Genomic DNA, 22,407 nt, shown 5'->3' on the forward strand with positions numbered 1-22,407 from the left:
TCAAATCCATCTGTGCAGGCAGATGAGACGCCTCCTTGATATCCAACCTAAAGAATGCAGCAAAGGAACATGGTGTGGAGCACAACATATCTGGTTTGATTGCCATGGTTTTATTGTTTCCATAGTCTTAGTATGTGCAGCTGAGGACAAATTACTGCCTCCCAATTTCCAATATCCTCTCTTTATTGCACTGGAATGACAATGTGGATTAGATGTCATTGAATGATGATAGCTAATAATGTACGGTGTACATATTTCACTGCATTTTGCTGCACAAATTCTTCTCCATTACGCCAATTCTTTGTGCAGCATTTGACTGTAATATTCATTCTTGGATTCCAGAATCTAAATTAGATCATAACTTTCACAAATAGCTGCAAATATTATTGAAGTTAGCAATTCAATAAGCTGAATGAAAATGTATAACCTTATTTTCAGTAACTGGATAAAAAGACACCTGTGACACTTTAATAAGCAATATAGAAACAAGTTGGGAAAAAGTGGATGCGTCTCAAAAGCTTTGCTCCTATTCAATAATTTATAAGCACCCATCAACGTGCTTGAGTTTAATATATGAATGATGGAATGAATTAATACTTTATTGGGACAAGTCACAGTGAAATTCTTTGCTTGCAGACCCAAGGTATGCAAGTAGTCGCCACATAAAGGGTACCGACAAAAGTACAACGTTACAAAACCAGAGAACACTGGAAATAGTCATCGAGTGTGGCTGGGGTCTGTGTGGAGAAAACCAATTAACATTTCAAGTCAATGACCTTTCATTAGAACAGTGGAAAATTACGCTTGTGATTTCAAGCAAGTTCAGAAGCCAGTGATGGAATGCAATTAAATGATCGTTAAATGGATGCAAGGCAGAAACGATTGAAGTGACAAAAGGAATGAAAGTCAAAGTGACAAGGGATTGATGGTGGTTACACATCCATCTCATGACCCAGGGAGGTGCCAATAGTTTCCTGGCATACATTATTTTTTCAACCTTATCTGCATATATGACATCTTATGGATAATTCATGGAAAGAAAAAGATGAAAAAAGACTAGATAATGCTGAAACGTAGTAATAAAGCACTGCAAATGCTGGTTTAAACCAGAGACACAAAGTGCTGGAGTAACTCAGTGGGTGAGGTAGCATCTCTGGAGAAAAAGGATGGGTGACGTTTCAAAGAGGATCCCTTCTTCAGACTCGCACACGCTGAGTAACTCCACCACTTTGTGTCTATCTATGGAACATGCTGCCTGTTATTTGCATATCATTGTAGAATTAAAAGAAAACAGAACAAGTCTGGAAAAACTCAGCAGGTCAGTCTGCATCTTTGGGAAGAGAAACCGAGTCGGCATTTCAGGTTGGCAACCTTTTATCATTTAGATGTGCAATCAAGTTCAACATAAAAGTAGCCAATTTTCACTTTCCTCATCTTGTGCTCACAGCACACAATATTTCTGATTTCAAAAGCTACCCTCTACACTTGTTCTTGGATGTTTCTCCAATGGCCCTCTTTCTTTTGCTGCTATGTGTGGAGAACTTGGGTGTGTGCACATGGATTTATCCAATCTACGAATCAGAAGATTATATATGTTTTTGAGTGACTAAACTACAATATTGCTTCAGTTGTTTAATTGGCAATAAACAATGCAGTGACAGATTGCAAAGTTTAAGTCCAGAGCATCACTTTTCCAGAACTTTTATCACAACATTTATTTTCTGCAAACCAATTGCGAATGACTTCTATTTGTTGGATTTCACTGAGAAAATATGGATCGATTGTGTTAAAGAGGCTTTCATCAATGTGTTTGCAGTTGAAAGATAAGGCAGCACGACTTAGAAGGACTCCAGTCATAGCCAACTGTTTTAAAGAATGATGGAATGGAAATTGTTCAAACAACAGAAAATTGACTTTGCAAGTGGCCAAAAGGTTGTTTTTTTAGCTAGAGGGAGCAGATGGTATCAGGTTCTTACTTTATCATAAACTTCAACTGTCAACGTTTGTCCCGGCAGGCAATAGACAATAGACAATAGGTGCAGGAGTAGGCCATTTGGCACTTCGAGCCAGCACCACCATTGAATGTGATCATGGCTGATCATCCCCAATCAGTACCTCGTTCCTGCCTTCTCCCCATATCTCCTGACTCCGCTATTTTATTAAGAGCCCTATCTAGCATGCCAACTGTTTTCATGGTGCGATACTAATTATTAGTATCATCTTTCTCATTTCCTACCAATACAGAGTATTCTACCATCACAGTGTCTGATAGTTTACAGGATAGTTAAAGAATTAATGGTTTACTAGACTAAGTGGGACCCGTTGGGTCCCAGCTTTACACGGGAGGGCTGGTCCCCAAACGCAATATTCCACCTCTCCACCAATTTCAATATTGCTGGCCAGTGGGGGGAGGGGTGGGTTTCTGGAGCGCTAGTATGGGTGTTGTGGGCTGAAGCGACTGGTTTCCAGATCACATAAAACCACATAAAACCCCTTAAAACCACATAAAGGGCACTCACAGTTCAGTAGACACTCAGTGTTGTGTAGATTCCCAGCTCAGACTGAGAGTCGTGGCCTCTCCCTCGTCATCTTGCAGCGACTGAGCCACCTCCATATTTCCGGGTTTTATAGTCCCTCCCAGAAGGGGCGTGGCCTTCATCACCCTGATTGACAGGAGAGAGAATCTCAAGATTTTTTTAAACACTAATAACTCTTTTATTTTTCATCGATGAGAAAAATCCTCAGGGTCTGATCATCGGAGGAGGACTCAAAGTAAGATGGTCAAAAAATCACAGCCATATATGGTAGCGTTTTTTTCTAAAATCAAACAACAGCGCAAACAGGAAATGGTCAAGATGAAACTTTTAATTATATAGATATTATAGTTCCAAAGTTGCACTGTAGAGCTGCGTAACCATTGTAAAGTCAGAAAATGCTGGAAATACTTAGCAGTTCAGGGCAGCATCTCTGAGAAGAGAAACAGAGTTAATATTTCAAGTCAAAGACCTTTCACCAGAATTGGAAAACTGAGAAAGCAAGATAGTTTTAACGTACAGAGAGGTGAGGGAGGAATGGATAGAACAAATGGGACATCTTCCATAGGGTGAGACCAGGGTGTTGTCAGTGCTGATTAAGATGAAAGAGAACAAATAGAGAGAGTCAATCAAAACAGACGTGTCAAAGCTTCAAAATACAGTCAGGTCTATTTTCATTTCAGTTCTCTGCAACCATTCAGACCTATGTTGCCATCATTAAGTAGATCAAATGGCATCATCAGATGTGATTATCCATGTCAGTTTATTAATTGTCAAACATTCAAGAGAATCAGGTGTTGAGAGTGTTTTATTGTCATACGGAACAATTACATTCTTATGATGAATGAATAAAAAAATATCTATATTACTAAAAGTCTGATCTTGACCACTTCCTGTTGTTCTATGTATTGATTTTAGAAAAAACGCTGCCACATAGGGCTGTGATTTTTGGCCATCTTACTCAGAGTCCCCCCTGCTGTGCAGGACAAGAGGATTATTCCCATCGATGGAAAATAAAAGAGTTATTAGTGTTTAAAAAATGCTGAGATTTTCTCTCCTAAAGGCCACGCCCCTTCCCGGGGGACTATAAAACCCAGAAGTGTTGAGTGCCTCAGTCAGTCTCTGCAAGATGGGGGAGAGAGTGGGTCACGTCTCTCAGTCTGAGCTGTGAATAATACTGAACACTTGTCTACTAAACTGTGAGTGTGATTTTACTGACCTTGAGTGCCCTTAATGAGGTTTGAAAATGAAAATGTGGTTGGTTTGAAATAAAGCACAGCAAATGGTTGGTGGTGGTTGGTTTGAAATAAAGCACAACAAATGGTTGATGGTGGTTGGTTTGAAATAAAGCACAGCAAATGGTTGGCGATGGTTGGTTTGAAATGGCAAATGATTAAAAGACTAAACTTGACAACTTCCTGTTTGCACTGTATATTGATTTTAGATAAAACGCAACCACTTACGGCTGTGATGTTTGGCCATCTTACTCAGCCCCCCTCTGCTCATCATGTGCAGAGGATTCTTCGCATCAATGGAAAATAAAAGTGTTATCAGTGTTTAAAAAATGTTGAGAATCTCTCTCCTGTCAATCATGCCATGAAGGCCACGCCCCTTCTGGTGGGAGGGGGAGGGATTATAAAACCCTGAAGTGTGGGTGTGGCTCAGTCTCTGCAAGATGGGGGGAGGGGGCGGACACAAATCTGTCTGAGCTGTGAATCAACTGAACACACCGAATGTCTACTGAACTGTGAGTATGGTTTTTTGTGTGGTTTTATGGTGGTTTCACCCTACTTGAAATGTCATGAAACTGCACTTGAATTTGGTGGCCTTGCACCCTGCTTGAAATGGCATGAAACTGCACTTGCATTTGGTGCCCTTGCACCCTGCTTGAAATGGCATGAAACTGCACTTGCATTTGGTGGCCTTGCATCCTGCTGGAAGTGGCATGAAACTGCACTGGAATTTGGTGGCCTTGCACCCTGCTTGAAGTGGCATGAAAATGCACTTGAGTTTGGTGGCCTTGCAAACTGCTTGCAGTGGTAGGAAACTGCACTTGAGTTTGTTGGCCCTGCACCCTGCTTGAAGTGGTAGGAAACTGCACTTGAATTTGGTGGCCTTGCACCCTGCTGGAAGTGGCATGAAACTGCACTGGAATTTGGTGGCCTTGCACCCTGCTTGAAGTGGTAAGAAACTGCATTTGAACTTGGTGGCCCTGCACCCTGCTTGAAATGGACTTTCAAGGAATACCAATGATTCAACTGCCAGCCCACCAGCCGTGAGTGAGCTGCCAGCACATCAGGCTTGTGTGACTGAGCTGCCACCCCAATAATCCATTTGGCGCACAATGTCCATAATAGCCCTCTGGAAACCAGTCCCTTCAGCCCACAACACCCATACTAGCGCTCCAGAAAGCCCCCCCCCCCTCCCCGCCCCCCCACTGGCAACCGCAAGAGATGCTACACTTCTCGCTTTACCTCCCCCGTCGACTCCATTCAAGGACCCAAGCAGTCATTCCAGGTGTGACAGAGGTTTACCTGCACCTCCTCCAACCTCATCTATTGCATCCGCTGCTCTAGATGTCAGCTGATCTACATTGGTGAGACCAAGCGTAGGCTTGGCGATCGTTTCGCCGAACACCTCCGCTCGGTCCGCATTAACCAACCTGATCTCCCTGTGGCTCAGCACTTCAATTCCCCCTCTCATTCCGAATCTGACCTTTCTGTCCTGGGCCTCCTCCATTGCCAGAGTGAGCACCACCGGAAACTGGAGGAGCAGCACCTCGTATTCCGCTTGGGCAGTCTGCATCCCGGTGGCCTGAACATTGACCTCCAATTTCCTGTAGCCCTTGCTGTCTCCTGCCCTTCTCAGCTCTCCCTCAGCCCTCTGGCTCCTCCTCTTCCTTTCTTCTTCCTGCCCCCACCACCCTGCATCAGTTTGAAGAAGGGTTTTGGCCCGAAACGTTGCCTATTTCCTTCACTCCATAGATGCTGCCATACCCGCTGAGTTTCTCCAGCAATTTTGTCTAACTTTAATTTTGGTTTCAATATCTCAGCTCATTTTTGAACATGATAATTATGTTCCCTTTTTAATACCTTTCTTTGAAGTATTTCTGTCTGGCCATGTTTTTCTTTATATTAAAATTCCAGGCAAATGTTCTCAAATTATGTATTTTATCTCTTACAATTTGTTGAGCTTTTGTGTTTCTTCTTTAAAGCTACCTTGATATTCACTCCTTTTTAGAGAAAGAAATAATGGAATTAGCAGTAACGCAATTTATGTCGTGAGGACCTGAATGCAACAACATGGATGTAATGCGGAGGTTTTATAAGGCGCGGGTCAGACCACATTTGGAGTATTGTGAGCAATTTTGGGCCCCATGTCTGTGGAAGGGTGTGCTGGTGTTGGAGGGTCCAGAGGAGAATGATCCCAGGAATGAGTGGGTTGACATATGTTGAGCTGGGCCTGTACTTGCTGGAGTGTAGAAGAATGGAGGGGGGAACTCATTGAAACTTATCGATAGTGAAAGGCTTGGATGGAGTGGATGTGGAGAGGATGTTCCCACTAGTGGGAGAGTCAAGGAGCAGAGGTCATGACCTCGGATGTGGAGGGGTTTTCTTATGTCAGAAGGTGGTGAATCTGAGGAATTAATTGCCACAGAAGGCTGTGGAGGCCAAGTCAATGGTATTTTTAAGGTGGAGAGATAGATTCTTGATTAGTACGGGTGCCAGAGTATATGTGGAGAAGGCAGGAGAAAGGGGTTGGGGGAGAGTTAGATCAACCGCGATTGAATGGCGGAATAGATTTGATGGGCCGAATGGCTTAATTCTGCTCCTATCACATGAACATGATGTTAACAATAGTTTGTACTATCTGCAGGATGCCATGGAACTACTCACCAATGGAACTATGTCCCTGCACCTCTCAGTCTCTGTGTTCTGCAATATTCTCCAGGGCCGTATCATGTACTGTACAAGACCTACCATGGTTTGTCAACTCATGTAACGCAGAGATACTCGTCCATGCCTGTGGATCAAAATAGCACATACATTACAAGAAACTTGATATTTTGTTATTCTTGGAGTATTTCTCTTTAATTCACTGTTCTCAGAGCAGCATCAGAATGCATTTAATCACTGGCGTGCCAAGGGCAGGGCTTGGTGCTATTTTAGATTTTCTCAATAGCTTCTGGAAATGAATCATGCTCCAATTTTACTGGCAGATTTTTTAATCTCAGTTAGAGATGCAGAAAATCTTACTTTAAGAGATTTTCGAATGGCAATCCAGAAACAGGCCCACTTTTTCTTGTCATTATGTAGTAAGCTGGGACAAGGAAAAGAGATGGCATGAAATGCGATGCCCCGGCTCACTGGACAATTTGTGCCTCTAGTGAGTCCATTAGTCTCCACAAACCCAGAAATATTACAACCTTACCATTAGTCGCCCCATTGAAATTAATTGCACGCTGTTAAATTGTTCGATTTATGCTGTAATGGCAAATTAATCTAGCCCATTCGATTTAAGACTGGTGATTTATGTCACATGGGCCCTATTAATGATGTGATTCATGGTCTTCCCATGAAAATCAACCTTGAAAGCTAAGAAAATGAACATGTGAAGGAAAGAGCTGCAGATGTTGGTTTAAATCGAAGATACGCAAAATACTGGAGTGACTCAGCGGGACAGGCAGCATCTTTTGAGAGAAGGAATGGGTGACGTTTCGGGTCGAGACCCTTCTTCACTGATGTCAGGGGAGTGTGTGGTACAGAGATAAAATGTAGTCGGAGACAGTAAGACTAGTTGGAGAAACTGGGAAGGGGGAGGGGATGGAGAGAGAGGGAAAGCAAGGGCTACTTGAAGTTAGAGAAGTCAATTAAATCAAGTTGGAGAAGAAATGAACTCCATCATGTAGTAATATTTTTTTCAAGTGTTCTGTTACTTTCATGGTGTATTTCTAGGCAGTACCATTGTGCCAGTCATGCAGTCCACACTCTTCAACGTGTCGGAAGCCATACCTTTTCAGGATTCAAAGCTCTTTTGAAATTCAGACTAATTTATTTTTAGAAAATAATTTTATGATGCATTGTACGAGTAATCGATTGTATTGATTTTTGCCTAACTACAATCCCAATTATTCAATGAAATTTTAACCAATTAATGAACCAACTTATTTTTAAGGCAGGGATAGATAGGTTCTTGATTAGTACAGGTGTCAGTGGTTATGGGGAGCAGGCAGGAGAATGGGGTTAGGAGGGAGAGATAGATCAGCCATGATTGAATGGCGGAGTAGACTTGATGAGCCGAATGGCCTAATTCTGCTCCTATCACTTATGAGTATGACTTATAACTTCTCAAGAACCAATATAACAATTCCCAAATGGTTACAGTGACCCCTTCCACATGTTGTTAATTCTTTCTCACTTCTATGTTTCTCTCTCTGTAAATCTCACTGGTTAAGGTTAAAGATCTCAAGGTATAAAATTGATGAAGCATTTCTGTTCCATCACAAGCTTATACTTCACGCACACATTTAACTAAGGTACCGCAGGGTATTAAAGATGTTCAGCTGGCATTATTCAATAGTTAATTGTCATATGTACCCTCAAAAGAAGGTTGAAATTCTCACTTGCAGCAGCTTAACAGGCCTGCAAACATTATGTGCATAGATAATAGGTAATCCCCTTCCTTTCTGGTGTTGCCAACTTTTAGCATGAAAGTGGTCCCTTCTGAGCCAGTTGGAATGACTTCCCCTAAATAGGGTACATTTTTGTCACACCTGCCTTCATCAGTCAGGGTACCGTTGCACGATTGGAACAGCAGGGCGACAGTGGTAGAGTTGCTGCCTTACAGCGCCAGAGACCCAGATTCGATCCTGACTACAGATGCTAGTCTGTATGAATTTTCTACGTTTTCCTCGTGTCCTGCATGAGCTTTCTTTGAGATCTTTGGTTTACTTCCACACTCCGAAGCCGTACAGATTTGTAGGTTAATTGGCTTGGTATCAATGTAAAATTGTCCCTAGTGTGTGTAGGATAGTGTTAGTGTGGGAGGACCGTTAGTCGGTGCAGACTCTGTGGGCCAAAGGTCCTGTTTGCATGCTTTATCTCTAAACTAAATTAAACCATGTAACAAGGCATTAGTAAGCCGACATTTGGAATACTATAGTGCAGTTCTGGGTGCTTTGCTCTGGGAAGGATGTTATTACACTGGAGAGAATTAATGCAGATGCAAGATGCATAAAGAATTCATAATGTAAACAGATCAAAAACTTTACATTGCAAATGTGTTTGCTTTTTACACTGATTCGTCTCTACTGAACCCGCTCATCTGTTCTCAACAGAGATTAAATACTCCAGCTGCTTCATGGTAAAATCCATTAGATGAGATTGTGAAGTGTATTAATAGTCCATATTTGGTTTGAATTATTGAATTCCTACATATCAGTTCTTATTGAGACAGCAGTTTGCATCAAATCTGTGTTAAGTTCCTGATAGATAATAGACAATAGGTGCAGGAGTAGGCCATTCGGCCCTTCGAGCCAGCACCGCTATTCAGTGTGATCATGGCTGATCATCCCCAATCAGTACCCCGTTCCTGCCTTCTCCCCATATCCCCTGACTCTGCTATTTTTAAGAGCCCTATCTAGCTCTCTCTTGAAAGCATCCAGAGAACCCGCCTCCTTCGCCCTCTGAGGCAGAGAATTCCACAAACTCACAACTCTCTGTGAGAAAAAGTGTTTCCTCGTCTCTGTTCTAAATGGCGTACTCCTTATTCTTAAATTGTGGCCCCTGGTTCTGGACTCCCCCAACATCGGGAACATGTTTCCTGCCTCTAGCGTATCCAACCCCTTAACAATCTTATATGTTTCAATGAGATACCCTCTCATCCTTCTAAACTCCAGAGTGTACAAGCCCAGCTGCTCCATTCTCTCAGCATATGACAGTCCCGCCATCCCGGGAATTAACCTTGTAAACCTACGCTGCACTCCCTCAATAGCAAGAATGTCCTTCCTCAATTGACTGAAACTACACATAATACTCCAGGTGTGGTCTCACTAGGGCTCTGTACAATTGCAGAAGGATGATGTTTGATGTATTTCAGTGTTCCAAGAACCATTAATTAGGATAAGCACAAAATGTTGGAGTAACTCAGCCGGACAGGCTGAATCTCTGGGGAGAAGGAATGGGTGGCGTTCTCGACCCGAAACGTCACCCATTCCTTCTCTCCAGAGATGCTGCCTGGCCGGCTGAGTTACTCCAGCATTTTGTGCCTATCTTCGGTTTAAATCAGCATCTGCAGTTCCTTCCTGCAGCCTTAATTAGGAGTTATCTCAAATAAATAATTTTCCATCCTTGGTATCACGATCCCACAGATGATTGGAAATTTGATTAGTCGTCCTTTGCAGGGCAAGGGGAGTTTGGCTTCAAATATGTTCTTGTGTTGTTATTGTCAGGGAATAATGCACATCAATGCTGATGCGAGTCCTGCCTCTCACATTTGACCTCTCAAAGAGCAACATCATACACTTGCCTGGATTAAACTGCATCTGCCATTTCTCCACCCATTTTTGTAGCTGATCTAACACTCACTGTCCTTTGACAACCTTGTTCATTGTCTGTAATTCTACCAATTATGGTGTCAGCTGCAAGCTCACTAATCAACCCATCAACATTAATGTCCAGGCATTTTTTATATCATGAACAAAAGAGGTCCAAGCATAGATCCCTGTGGAATATCACTGGTCATAGACATTCCACCAGAATAACACACTCTGTTATTCTACTTCCTACTTTCTGCCTTCTGTGAGTAAACTCGTTCTGACACAAACTTTCAAGGCACCTTTGCCTCCCCCTTCCCCTCCGTCCCAAGTCCCCAACAGTCTTTTCAGGTGAGGCAGAGGTTCACTTGCACCTCCTCCAACCTCATCTGCTGTATCCGCTGTTCTAGTTGTGGATTCCTGCATATCGGGGATGCCAAGCGCAGGCTCGGCGATCATTTCACTGAACACCTCTGCCTAAACCTCCCTACATGATCTCCCGGATGCTAAACATTGCTAAACCTTTTAACTCCCCTTTCCATTCCCACACTGACCTTTCTGTCCTGGGCCTCCTCCATTGTCAGAGTGAGGCCCAATGCAAATTGGAAGAACAGCCCCTCATATTTTGCTTGGACAGCTTGCATCCCAGCGGTATGAATTTTGACTTGGTAAACCTTGTTTTCCCTCTCTCTCCATCCCTCCCCCTTCCCAGTTCTCCGACCAGTCTGACTGTCCTCATTTACATTTTATCTCTGTTTGCTTTGTTGTTGCCTTCTCCCAGCTAACAATGATCTATTCTACATTTTCCTTGATCTCTGTCTCCTTTGTTCATTTTCACACTTTACACATCCTTATCTCTGTATCTCCCTGTCCCCTGACTTCAGTCTGATGAAGGGACTCGACCCGCAACGTCACCCATTCTACTCCAGAGATGCTGCCTGTCCCGCCGAGTTACTCCAGCATTTTGTGTACATCTACCAAGTCACCGTTGATCCCCTGGATCTGCCAACCATATGGGACCTTGTCAAATGCATTACTAAAATCCATGTAGACAATATCCACTGCCCTACCCTGCTCGATCACCTTTGTCGCCTTTAGACTCATGTCGGTTCCTCTTCATTCTCAGCATCCCTCCCCACCCCACTGCACCCTTCTTTGTTTTCAGTGTCCACCCCCCCCCCCCCATCCAGCAGGTCCCTTTTTGTTCTTTTATTTTTAACCAAAAATAGTTTATTCAACTATTTACAATAATCTGTACATTACTAGATTATTCAAAACAAACCCACCACCATCATACAAGTAATACAAATGTTCCTTAAACAATTATTTCCCCATCCTTATTAAGGATGCACTCCACCCCCCGCAGTGCCCAGTGTTTCTGGAAATCCCCCAGGGTGCCCGTGGATAGTGTGTCATCCCTCTTTGATCTTGGCTGTGTGGCCCCACTTGATCTCCTCGTCCTGTCCTCAGCCCAACCACCTCTCCGCAGCCCGTCCTGGGCCCGACTGGCAATGCGGGCCATGCGCACCTGTGACCGTCGTTGCTGGTGGACCCTCAGGTGTTTCGAGATGAGTCAGGCCGAGTTTGGTGACGATTCCCCTCGACAGGCCGTGGTCCGCTGGTCCGAGGGTATCCAGATGCCCGGCCCACTGGTCCTCGCTGTGTTGACTTTGTGACCAAAAGGTTGTGATCCATGGTGTACCACAGGTGCAGGGAACCTTACTTATAATATGCATTAAGGATTTGGATGTGAATCACAGAGTTATGCTTAGTAAGTTTGTTGATGCCACTAAAATCACTTGAGTTGTTGATGGTGAGGATGATAGTTGCAGGCTGCAAGATAATATTAAGTAGTTGGTAAAATGGTGAAAGCAATAGCATAGAGTGATACAGCGTGGAAACAGGCCCTTCGGCCCCACTTGCCCACACCAACCAACATGTCCTAGCTGCACTGGTCCCACCTGCCTGGTCCATATCCCTCCAAACCTATCCTATCCATGTACCTATCTAACTGTTTCTTAAAATTGGGGTAGTCCCAGCCTCAACTACTTCCTCTGGCAGCTTGTTCCATACACCCACCATGGAATGTAATCCTGATAGCGTGGGGTGTTGCACTTTAGAAAGATTAACAAGGGTAGACGTACACAATGAATGGTAGGAAACCTAGAGAATATTCACAAATAGAGGGACCTCAACACGCAAGGCCAAAGATCCCTGATGGTGGCAGCACAGGTAGATAAAATAGTGAAGAAAGCATATGTTACTTGCTTGTATTAACCAGTAGATAGACACAAAATGCAGGAGCATCTCAATGGAACAGGAGACATCTCTGTAGAGAAGGAATGTGTGATGTTTTGCGTCGAGACCCTCCTTCAGCCAAGCTTGTGACTTGTTAGCCACTCAGAGGTTGAAGCTGGGTGATATAAAAATCTTTATTCAGCAGGAGAAACAAACGTTCTCTCAGAGACCCAAACGGAAGAATCTCCACTCAAATTACATCAAATTTTATGCTCTTTTACGATCAGAAGATAATGGCAGCTGATTCAATATAATTTCAATAACTACAGTATTATTGTTTACTCTGATATTCTGCATCTGATGCAAGATTGCGTTATCTCTGAATGTTTGAACACCTTTAATTGGACAAAGCAAAGCAAAGGTATGTTATAAAGGTTACTGAGGACAGGGAATTCATACCCCAAATTTATTGTTCTGTGGCTTAAAGTCCTATCCCACTTACGAGTTCATTCAAGTGCACTCCCGAGTAAAAAAAAAATCAAACTTGTGGTAAGCACGGAGAATGAACGTAGCCGGTACGTCGGAGCTCGGGGACATCTCTTAGCGCTCGTAACGCTAACGGCAGGTACTCGGGGAAACGCGGTAAGCTCGGGAAGACTCGTGAAGATTTTTCAACATGTTGAAAAATGTCCACAAGAGCCCCGAGTACTTATGAGGGGCCCTTACCGTAAATCGGGAGAAGTCTTGAATGAACTCGTACAATGGGACATGGCTTTTAACCTCAGATGTCCATGTATGCTGATAAGGCTGAAATGTTTCAAAATCCTTTTCCTTGTTTTCAAATCTAACCACTGCCTTATCCTTACCTATTTCTGCAATCTCCCTTGGGCTCACAATCATCCAAGATAACTGGCTGTTGATCATCTCTGAAGTCACTCGATCCATCTTTGACAATCATGCCTTCAGCTGGCATTAGCCCAAGCTCTGTAATTCTATCTTGATATCTATCACCATCTCATCGCTTATATCTTTTAAAGCCTATCTCTCTCAGCAAAGGTTTGGTGGTTTGTCTTAGCATTTCCTTATGTGACTCGGTGCCAAGTATTGATTGAAAAAAAATATTCTAAAATATGTTGGAGATGTAACGTAAACACAAGAGGTTGATGTCCATTGGAACGGCCATGTTGTCCTTTATGCTCTATTTATATTGGAAATAGAGTCAGTTTTTTTTATCAGTTCTTATTGAACAAATAAAGATTGTGATACAGCTGTTGGAAGATTGCCAGATAACCAATGATAGGAACTAGCAAAGCGATGATACAATAGTATTCTTAGTGAGGGTGTCAGCTTTATGGAGCAGCAGTTGTGAATCCTGAGACAATCAAATCACACATTTTTCCCTCCCTTTTCAGCAAACAGTGGGGTTCAATTGGGTCGTCTCATTGTAACTTGCTTCTTGCCATCCTGTTGATGTCATGGTTAATGGTAACCTTTTGTCCATTCTGTGAAGTCAGTGTGCATGAGGGCAGGCTCATGGTATCATGGATAGTTACAGACCTGCCGGATAAATACCGGTTGAAAGCAAGTCATTTAGTCTGACAGTGCCGCCCCCCCAACCCCGTCCCAGTCGTCACCCATTTCTCCCACAATCCTTCCCCCGGCCCCTCTCCCTGTCCCCTTTCAACTATATCCCTCTCACTGGCTTTACACTTCACTCCTCTTCTTTCTTTCTCTGACACCCTTCTGTCATGGGTCTTTTTTCTGACATTTTTTTCCTGTTTTGTCACACTTTTTCTCCCTTTTCTCTTTAGCCTTTGTCTCCCCATCTGTCAATGAACCCTCCCCCCACCGTCACCTGTATCCACCTATCACTTGCTGCCCTCCCACTCCCCCCACCCCCACCCCCACCCCCTCTTTTCCAGCTATCTTCCCCCCTATTATAATCTGATGTGAAACATCGCCTATCCATGTCCTGCTGCTTGACCATGTCCCATGACCATGACCAAGTCCATGTCCTGCTGCCTGACCCATTGAGCTACTCTACTGCTTTGTGTACTACATTAGATTTGGGCATCTGCACTTCCATGTGTCTTCATTTAGTTTGATCTTGCTTCTTAATTGATAGTTTCTGCACCAGCCGTGTACTCTTCCAGACAGTTAAAGAATATGTATTCCTCTATCACCAGCTCAGTAGTGAGTTCAGCCCCCATCACCAGGTATGGAAAAATGTTTCCTCTATTTTCTTCTGATTTTTTATTAATTAACATAATTTTATATCCCTTCTCCGAATTTTCCCAGCACCTTATCTCTCATAACTCTGAATTTAACAAATAATTAATAATTATCATGCAGTCACTACAAATTTGAGTTTGAATGATCAGTCACGACTCTTTCTGACGAGAGGGCTCGTGGGAAAGTACCTGTTTTGTTTATTTGGTAGATAGATCTCTGTGACTCCCTCTCCCCTGACTCTCAGTGAGAGGAATGGTCTCGACCAGAAACATCACCCATCCCTTCTATCCAGAGATGATGCCTGACCCGCCGAGTTACTCCAGCATCTTCGATGTAAACCAGCATCTGTAGTTCCTTCTACACATGCTTGTTTATTTGGTATGTTTGTTAATATTTATATTCAAACTTTAAATGTCAATTGTAGATTGGTTATTGCATGCGAACCAATCATAGTAGAAATAGCATCACTAACCTCACTTTACTGTATGCTTTATATTAACACCCACTTCCTACACTAGGCAGTCTTGGAAGCGGTGATGATGAACTAGCAACTAACAACCTGCTTACCGCTATATTCAATGTATCAATTAAAGATGACTTTAAACTCCAGACTGTGTAATATGCATATTTACATCAATGATATTGGTATCATTGGAAGTGGAGGGCACAGTGAGATTGGAGATGATGCAGTGTGGAACAGCATGAGATGAATTAACATAGCAGTTGAACTAAAATACCGCTGAGTTAATGATTGGATGCCTCGTGATGTTAATTATCTCCCTATCACTTTCAAACTCAGTAATATCTAGCAACTGATGCTCCCTGATTGTGTCGGTGGCAATCACTGGAGCAATGAAAGCCACTGGGAAATTAATTATATTTCTTAGTTTGCAATTTATCTTTTGAAAAGATTATTGGCGACAATGCTTATTCTGCTAAATTTGAGTGACAGCATAACAAGGATAAAGATGTGTAATTCTTGGAATTATTACACAATATTATTGAAGGACCTTTGTTTGACAGTACTTTGTCAACAGAAACACTGACCTGTTGTTTTAGATGAGTAATAATTTGTTAAATATGAGCAGTGAATTTTGTACCAATAAAAGGCGTAACACCAATGACAGCTTGCATTAAGACACCAAAAGCTCTGGAGTAACTCAGCGGGACAGGCAGCAACTCAGGAGAGGCGGAATGGGTGATGTTTTGTGTCGAGACCCTTTGTCACGACCCGAAATGTCGCCCATTCCTTCTCTCCAGAGATGCTGCCTGTCCCGTGGAATTAAGGGCCTGTCCCACTTGCATGCGATTGCGTGCATTTGGCGCGACCAACCGGAAGCGGAGGTCGCGCAAAGTTCACGCGTGACGTCATTTACGCATAAAAAAGGGGGTTGCTGGCTGCTATTCCATGATCATCATGGAAGAGATGCAGACTGCACTGCTGCAACAGCAACAGAGACTTATGTTAGCAGCAGCCCTCATGCTTACAAATCAGCTGGGCAGGAGGCGGGCAGACTGAATTTGGGCGTCGCATGGCGTCGGGCGGTGATGTCATCACGCAACGCCACGCCGGACGGTGATGTCATCGCGCAATGCCACATGCTAGGCATACGCCATCAAGATGCTGCGTATGACATCAAGACGCTGCGTACGACCGCAATGCGCCTGCGTGCGTACGCGGGCCGATAGGCCGTTGCGCGCAAAGATGTCGGTGTTACGACTCCCGAATGCAGGTACTTCAGAGTCGCGTAACATAATTCAAAAACCAGGTTCAAGTTCAAAAATCTTTTAATTATTCAATGGAACACAAAACCCAAACCTGATTCAAACAACCCAATCAGGGATATGGATGGACTAACAAACAATTAAACAGTGCTCCAGCCAGCCACGTAATGGACCGTCGAACCAGAGACTCTAAAACCTGCCTAAAGAGATATAACCCTGAAACAAAATACACGAAAACACTAAGGTCAGCCCTTATCCGTCCCAATTCAATATTTGTTAACAAGGAATGGTGAAAGTACACAAAGTTCTATGCCATGTGGCCAGGCCTTCTGCAGCTCACACCAGCAGACTGCTCACAAGTCAGGGTCGACGAAGAAGAGAGAGAATCCTGGGAGACTCTGGTATTTAAGCTTCAGATGAGTCACCCGTCACCTGACGCAGCTTGGCCAATCGGGTACAGGAGCCTTTAACCCCTTGATTCCAGACTCACAGCCACTGCCTGCACTCAGGAGAAAACAGAAACAGGTGAGTACCCTATAACACCAGCAGAGGGAGCGCATAACACCCCCACCCTAAGATACTGAATAAGTTTCTGAAAATGAACTAAAAAACACCACCAAATTTCAGCAACTATTCAGTAGCAGACATCACTGGCGCGACAATGCATCAGCCAAGACATTATCTTTGCCACGGATATGCCTGATCTCCAGGTTGTAGTCTTGCAGCTGCAAACTCCAGCTCATTAACCGCCGGTTCTTATTCTTCATTCTCTGCAAAAATACCAAAGGATTATGATCCGTGAGTACGATGACAGGGACATTCGAGGAGCCAACATAAACCTCGAAATGATTCAAAGACATTAAAACAGCAAGGGTTTCTTTCTCAATGGTGGAGTACCACTTCTGATGACGATTAAACTTCTTAGAGAAGTACGAAACTGGATGCTCCACCCCATCTGAATCATCCTGTAGAAGAACTCCACCAACTCTAGCATCCACTGCCAGCTTAAATGGACGCTCAAAATCAGGTGCCGCAAGCACAGGTGCGCGCACCAGAAGACTTTTAGTATGATCAAAGGCTTGTTGACACTCTGCGGACCACACAAAAGCTACCTTCGGACTCAGCAAATCCGTCAAAGGGGCAGCCACCGCAGAGAAGTTTGGACAGAATCCTCTATAGTACCCAACCATAGCCAGATACCTACGGAGTTCAGTCCTAGAGGTTGGAGCAGGAAATGCGACAATATGCCCCACCTTTTCCTCGAGAGTGCGAACCTGACCCCGGCCCACCACCTTACCCAGATACGTTACCGTGGCCTGGCCAAACTCACACTTCCCCAGATTGATCGTTAGGTTTGCCTCCGCTAGACGATGAAATACCTCCTTCAGATGACCGATGTGTTCGATCCACGACCTGGAGCACACAACCAAATCATCAAGGTATGCCTCACAGAAGGACAAACCAGACAATACAATGTTCACCAACCGTTGGAAGGTTGCCGGCGCATTGCGCATCCCAAATGCCATTACCGTGTACTGAAGAAAGTCATCAGGCGTAACGAACGCAGAGATCTCCCTCGCCCGCCTAGTCAAAGGAACTTGCCAATACCCTTTTAACAAGTCCAACTTAGACACAAAAGATGCACTTCCCACACGATCTACGCAATCCTCCATCCGTGGGAGAGGATAGCAATCCGGCTTAGTTACACCATTCACTTTCCGAAAGTCCATGCAAAACCTGTCCTCCCCATTAGCCTTCGTAGCCAGTAGACACGGAGAACTCCACGGACTACAACTAGGTTCAGCAATGCCATGCTGCCGCATATAGTCAACCTGACTCCTTAGACGATGACGCTTGTCAGGGTTGACCCGATACGGATGCTGTTTAATTGGCGCAGCACCGGCCACGTCAATGTCATGCTGCAGCACAGACGTCTGAGAAGGCACATCCGAGAACAGTGACCCATTTGACTCCACCAAAGCAAGCAGGTCACCCCGCTGACTTCCAGTCAAATGAGACAACCGCAAGGGAAGCGACTCCAAAGCCTCAGAGTTACACAGCTTTCCCTGCGTCACTGCCACAGACAACCGTGCCTCACCCACATCACCACCCGTGTCAGGGGGCAGCACCACTGCAGCCAAAACAGGCTTAGACGAAACCGACGGACACAGCTCCTCCCCATCAACCTCGACAGGCTCCTGCTCATGGTACTGCTTCAGCATGTTGACATGACAGAGCTGAGTCTTACGCCTCCGATCAGGGGTACCAATAACGTAATCCCTCTCACCAACCTTCTTAACCACCTGATAGGGACCGCTATACCGAGCCTGCAGACTGGAACCAGGAATAGGCAACAACACCAGGACCTTGTCACCTGGAGAAAAAATCCTACTAGAAGCCTTCTTGTCGAACCAGTCCTTCATCCTAGACTGAGCAGAAGCAAGATTACTCATTGCCAGTTCGCATGCCCTCCTCAGTCTAGACCGAAAAGTACAGACGTGGTCTAAAATACTACGTTTTGTATCCTCCTGCAACCATTTCTCCTTCAGGACCCTCAACAGACCACGTACAGTATGCGCGAACACCAGGTCAGCAGGACTGAACCCTAAAGACTCCTGCACGACCTCACGCACCGCAAACATAACTAGATGAACCCCCTCATCCCAGTCTTTTTCAAACTCCAGGCAGTAAGTCCTCAACATAGATTTCAAAGTCTGGTGAAACCTCTCGAGAACTCCCTGGCTCTCAGGGTGATACGTACTGGAGTAACAATGCTTAATATCTAACAACTTCATTACCTGACCAAAAACCTTCGACATGAAGTTGGAACCTTGGTCACTCTGCACAACCTTGGGCAAACCGAACAACGAAAAAAACTTAGTGAGAGACTTCACAATGGTAGGGGCAGTAATTCTACGCAAAGGGACCACCTCCGGAAAGCGGGTAGACGCACACATAATTGTCAATAAAAACTTGTTGCCCACCCTTGTCCGAGGTAGAGGACCCACACAATCAACTAGAATCCGCTCAAACGGCTCACCGACCACAGGGATTGGATATAAAGGCGCAGGAACAATCGATTGGTTCGGCTTTCCTGCCACCTGGCAAATGTGACAACACCTGCACTGCTGTTTCACGTCCTTTTTCAACCCTGGCCAAAATAAATTCCGTAAGATACGGTCATACGTCTTATTGACCCCCAAATGTCCACCCAGAGGACCATCATGAGCCAAACAGAGTATCTCGTCCCTATACCGACGAGGTATCACAATCTGATCAACCACGCTCCAATCATCATGCCCAGATATATCCAAGGGAGACCACTTTCGCATCAGTAAGCCCTCCCTTAGAAAATACCCCTTTGCTGTGGAATCCATATCCCCCTCAGGCACCGCGCAGTCGAACAGATCAGATAAACCTGGATCACTCTTTTGCTCCTCAACCAGCCGGTCATGTGACAGCGACACCGGCACATTTCCAGACACTACCCCATCTTGAGATGTAGAAACACCCTTCACAACACAGGATCTATCATCCTGATCCCCAAAAATGCTCTCACTCAGGTCCACTACATCCTCAAACTTCGCCTGGCTCTTAGCCATAGCCCTCGTGACAGCACAAGCTGCGAAGACCCTCGGATGCTGCATAGCCAATCTATCAGGACTCTGCACCATCGGAACAGCCGTCACCTCAGGAGTAACTAAAACTCTACCTCCTGCCAAGTCATTCCCCAAAATCACAGAAACTCCCCCAACGGGAAAACACGGCCGTAACCCAACAGTTACCCGGCCTGAAACCAACTCGGACTCGAGACTCACGGTATGCAAAGGCACTACCATGTCATCCATCCCGAATCCTACCACTGGGACACTTGACCCAACCGATGATTCCCCAGAAAACGGCAGTACACTATCCAATATAAAGGACTGAGTAGCACCAGTATCACGCAAGATGGATACTGGAACTCTATCACCCCCATCCTCTAGAGAAACAAAACCATTCATGATGAACGCAGAATAATTCCTACACTCATCAGACTCAGGCACCTCAGGAACCACAGGTGTCTTCTGTGTACCCACCAAAGCCACAGGCTTTGCATCCTTTCTTCTTCAGAACGGGACACGACTTTAACATGTGCCCTCTTCCCTCTACAATAGTAGCACACAGGACCTTCCTTAGTCCTCAAATTTCCGTCAACCTTATCAGCTTGGACCTCCCCCTGTATCAACGTGCTGCCACTTGCAGGCACAGAAACAGCTTTGACACTGCCACCGGCGACACCACCACGATCAACCGGCCGTGCACCAAAACTATAGGATCGCCCAACAAAATCAGATTTATGAGTCAATACATACTCATCTGCCAACACCGCGGCCTTAGACACCTCATTCACCTTCTGCTCATTAAGGTAAATAGCAACCCTCTCAGGGAGACAGTTCTTAAAGTCTTCCATAATCATCAAGGCCCGCAGTAGCTCAAAATCCTTCACTCCTTGAGAAGCGCACCACCTGTCAAAAAGTGCCTCCTTCTCCCTAGCAAACTCCACATAAGTCTGACTATCAAACTTCCTAAAGCGCCGGAACTTCTGCCGGTACGCCTCTGGAACTAATTCATAAGCCCTTAATACTGTAGACTTCACACACTCATAGTCCAGACTGCTTTCAACAGACAAAGACGAGTACACCTCCCGTGCTTTACCCACAAGGACACACTGCAATAGCAAGGTCCACACGTCCCTAGGCCACTTCAAGGACAAAGCCACCCGTTCAAACACTGTGAAATACTTGTCCACATCCTTCTCACTAAACGGGGGAACCAGGCGGATGTTCTTGCTCATATCAAACTCCCGTTCACTAGAAGAAACCCGGGAGGCATCCAACTCCATCTCCTGCAGCCTAATCTCTGCCCTCTTGGTTTCCTCCTCAGCCCTCTTGGTTTCCTCCTCAAGTCGTTTCATTTCAAGAACATGCATTAGCTCATCCTTTTTCAAGGCCATTTTCTGTGACTCAAGCTCCTTCAACCTAATGACTGCCTCCATGTCCTGACCAGGCTGAACAGAAGGTGGGGGACTGTCTGCACAGCCAGGCAATACCTCACATTTCACCAAAGCAGACCATAACACCGTCTTTATAGACTGTTTCTTCCAATGCTTATCAATAGACACGCCATAGTTATCCACCAGCAAAATCAAACTCTCCTTAGTACACCTATCAAACAACTCCTGACAAGGAGCCTCAACAAAGTCTTGCACCTTAAATTCCATATCAAAAGTAGCACCAAACCACCAGCTAAACTCTGGGCACAAATGCTACCACAAACAGGGAAGAAAAAATTCCCTCACACACACAGACTTCCTCAGTCACCAGAAGCCTACCAAAAAAACCCCCCAAAAACAGTCTAGGGTCCTCAAAGCTTAGGACGAGCCCCCATTTTGTTACGACTCCCGAATGCAGGTACTTCAGAGCCGCGTAACATAATTCAAAAACCAGGTTCAAGTTCAAAAATCTTTTAATTATTCAATGGAACACAAAACCCAAACCTGATTCAAACAACCCAGTCAGGGATATGGATGGACTAACAAACAATTAAACAGTGCTCCAGCCAGCCACGTAATGGACCGTCGAACCAGAGACTCTAAAACCTGCCTAAAGAGATATAACCCTGAAACAAAATACACGAAAACACTAAGGTCAGCCCTTATCCATCCCAATTCAATATTTGTTAACAAGGAATGGTGAAAGTACACAAAGTTCTATGCCATGTGGCCAGGCCTTCTGCAGCTCACACCAGCAGACTGCTCACAAGTCAGGGTCGACGAAGAAGAGAGAGGAGCCTCTGGTATTTAAGCTTCAGATGAGTCACCCGTCACCTGACGCAGCTTGGCCAATCGGGTACAGGAGCCTTTTAACCCCTTGATTCCAGACTCACAGCCACGAGGCCTGTACTCGGGAGAGAAACAGAGAAAGGTAAGTACATAGCATTCACCAGGGGGGGGGGGAGCGCCTAACAGTCGGTCACTGCAGAAATTTTGGATCCCCGCGCGATGTCGGGACCAGCCCCGCACAACTCTATACCCCTCCGCGCTTCTAAGTGGGACCGGCCCCGCATGGCCATACGGTGCCCGTACGCCTCAAGCGACCACGA

The 22,407-nt window shown here is 44.9% G+C and overlaps 1 protein-coding gene and 1 long non-coding RNA gene across 2 annotated transcripts in view; one reads left to right on the plus strand and one right to left on the minus strand.

Annotated features, from left to right (window-relative positions):
- The window catches only part of frmpd4 (FERM and PDZ domain containing 4), a 590,061-nt gene that overhangs the window by 110,509 nt on the left and 457,145 nt on the right, over positions 1–22,407 (plus strand).
- On the minus strand, positions 2,047–22,385 carry LOC116980759. The gene is made up of 3 exons (XR_004414057.1): positions 22,272–22,385; positions 7,122–7,129; positions 2,047–2,059 (listed from the first exon to the last, which is right to left on the minus strand). It is a non-coding gene; the product is annotated as an uncharacterized LOC116980759 (long non-coding RNA).

The sequence above is a fragment of the Amblyraja radiata genome, chromosome 14, assembly GCF_010909765.2.
Source record: "Amblyraja radiata isolate CabotCenter1 chromosome 14, sAmbRad1.1.pri, whole genome shotgun sequence".
Classification (NCBI taxonomy): Eukaryota; Metazoa; Chordata; class Chondrichthyes; order Rajiformes; family Rajidae; genus Amblyraja; species Amblyraja radiata.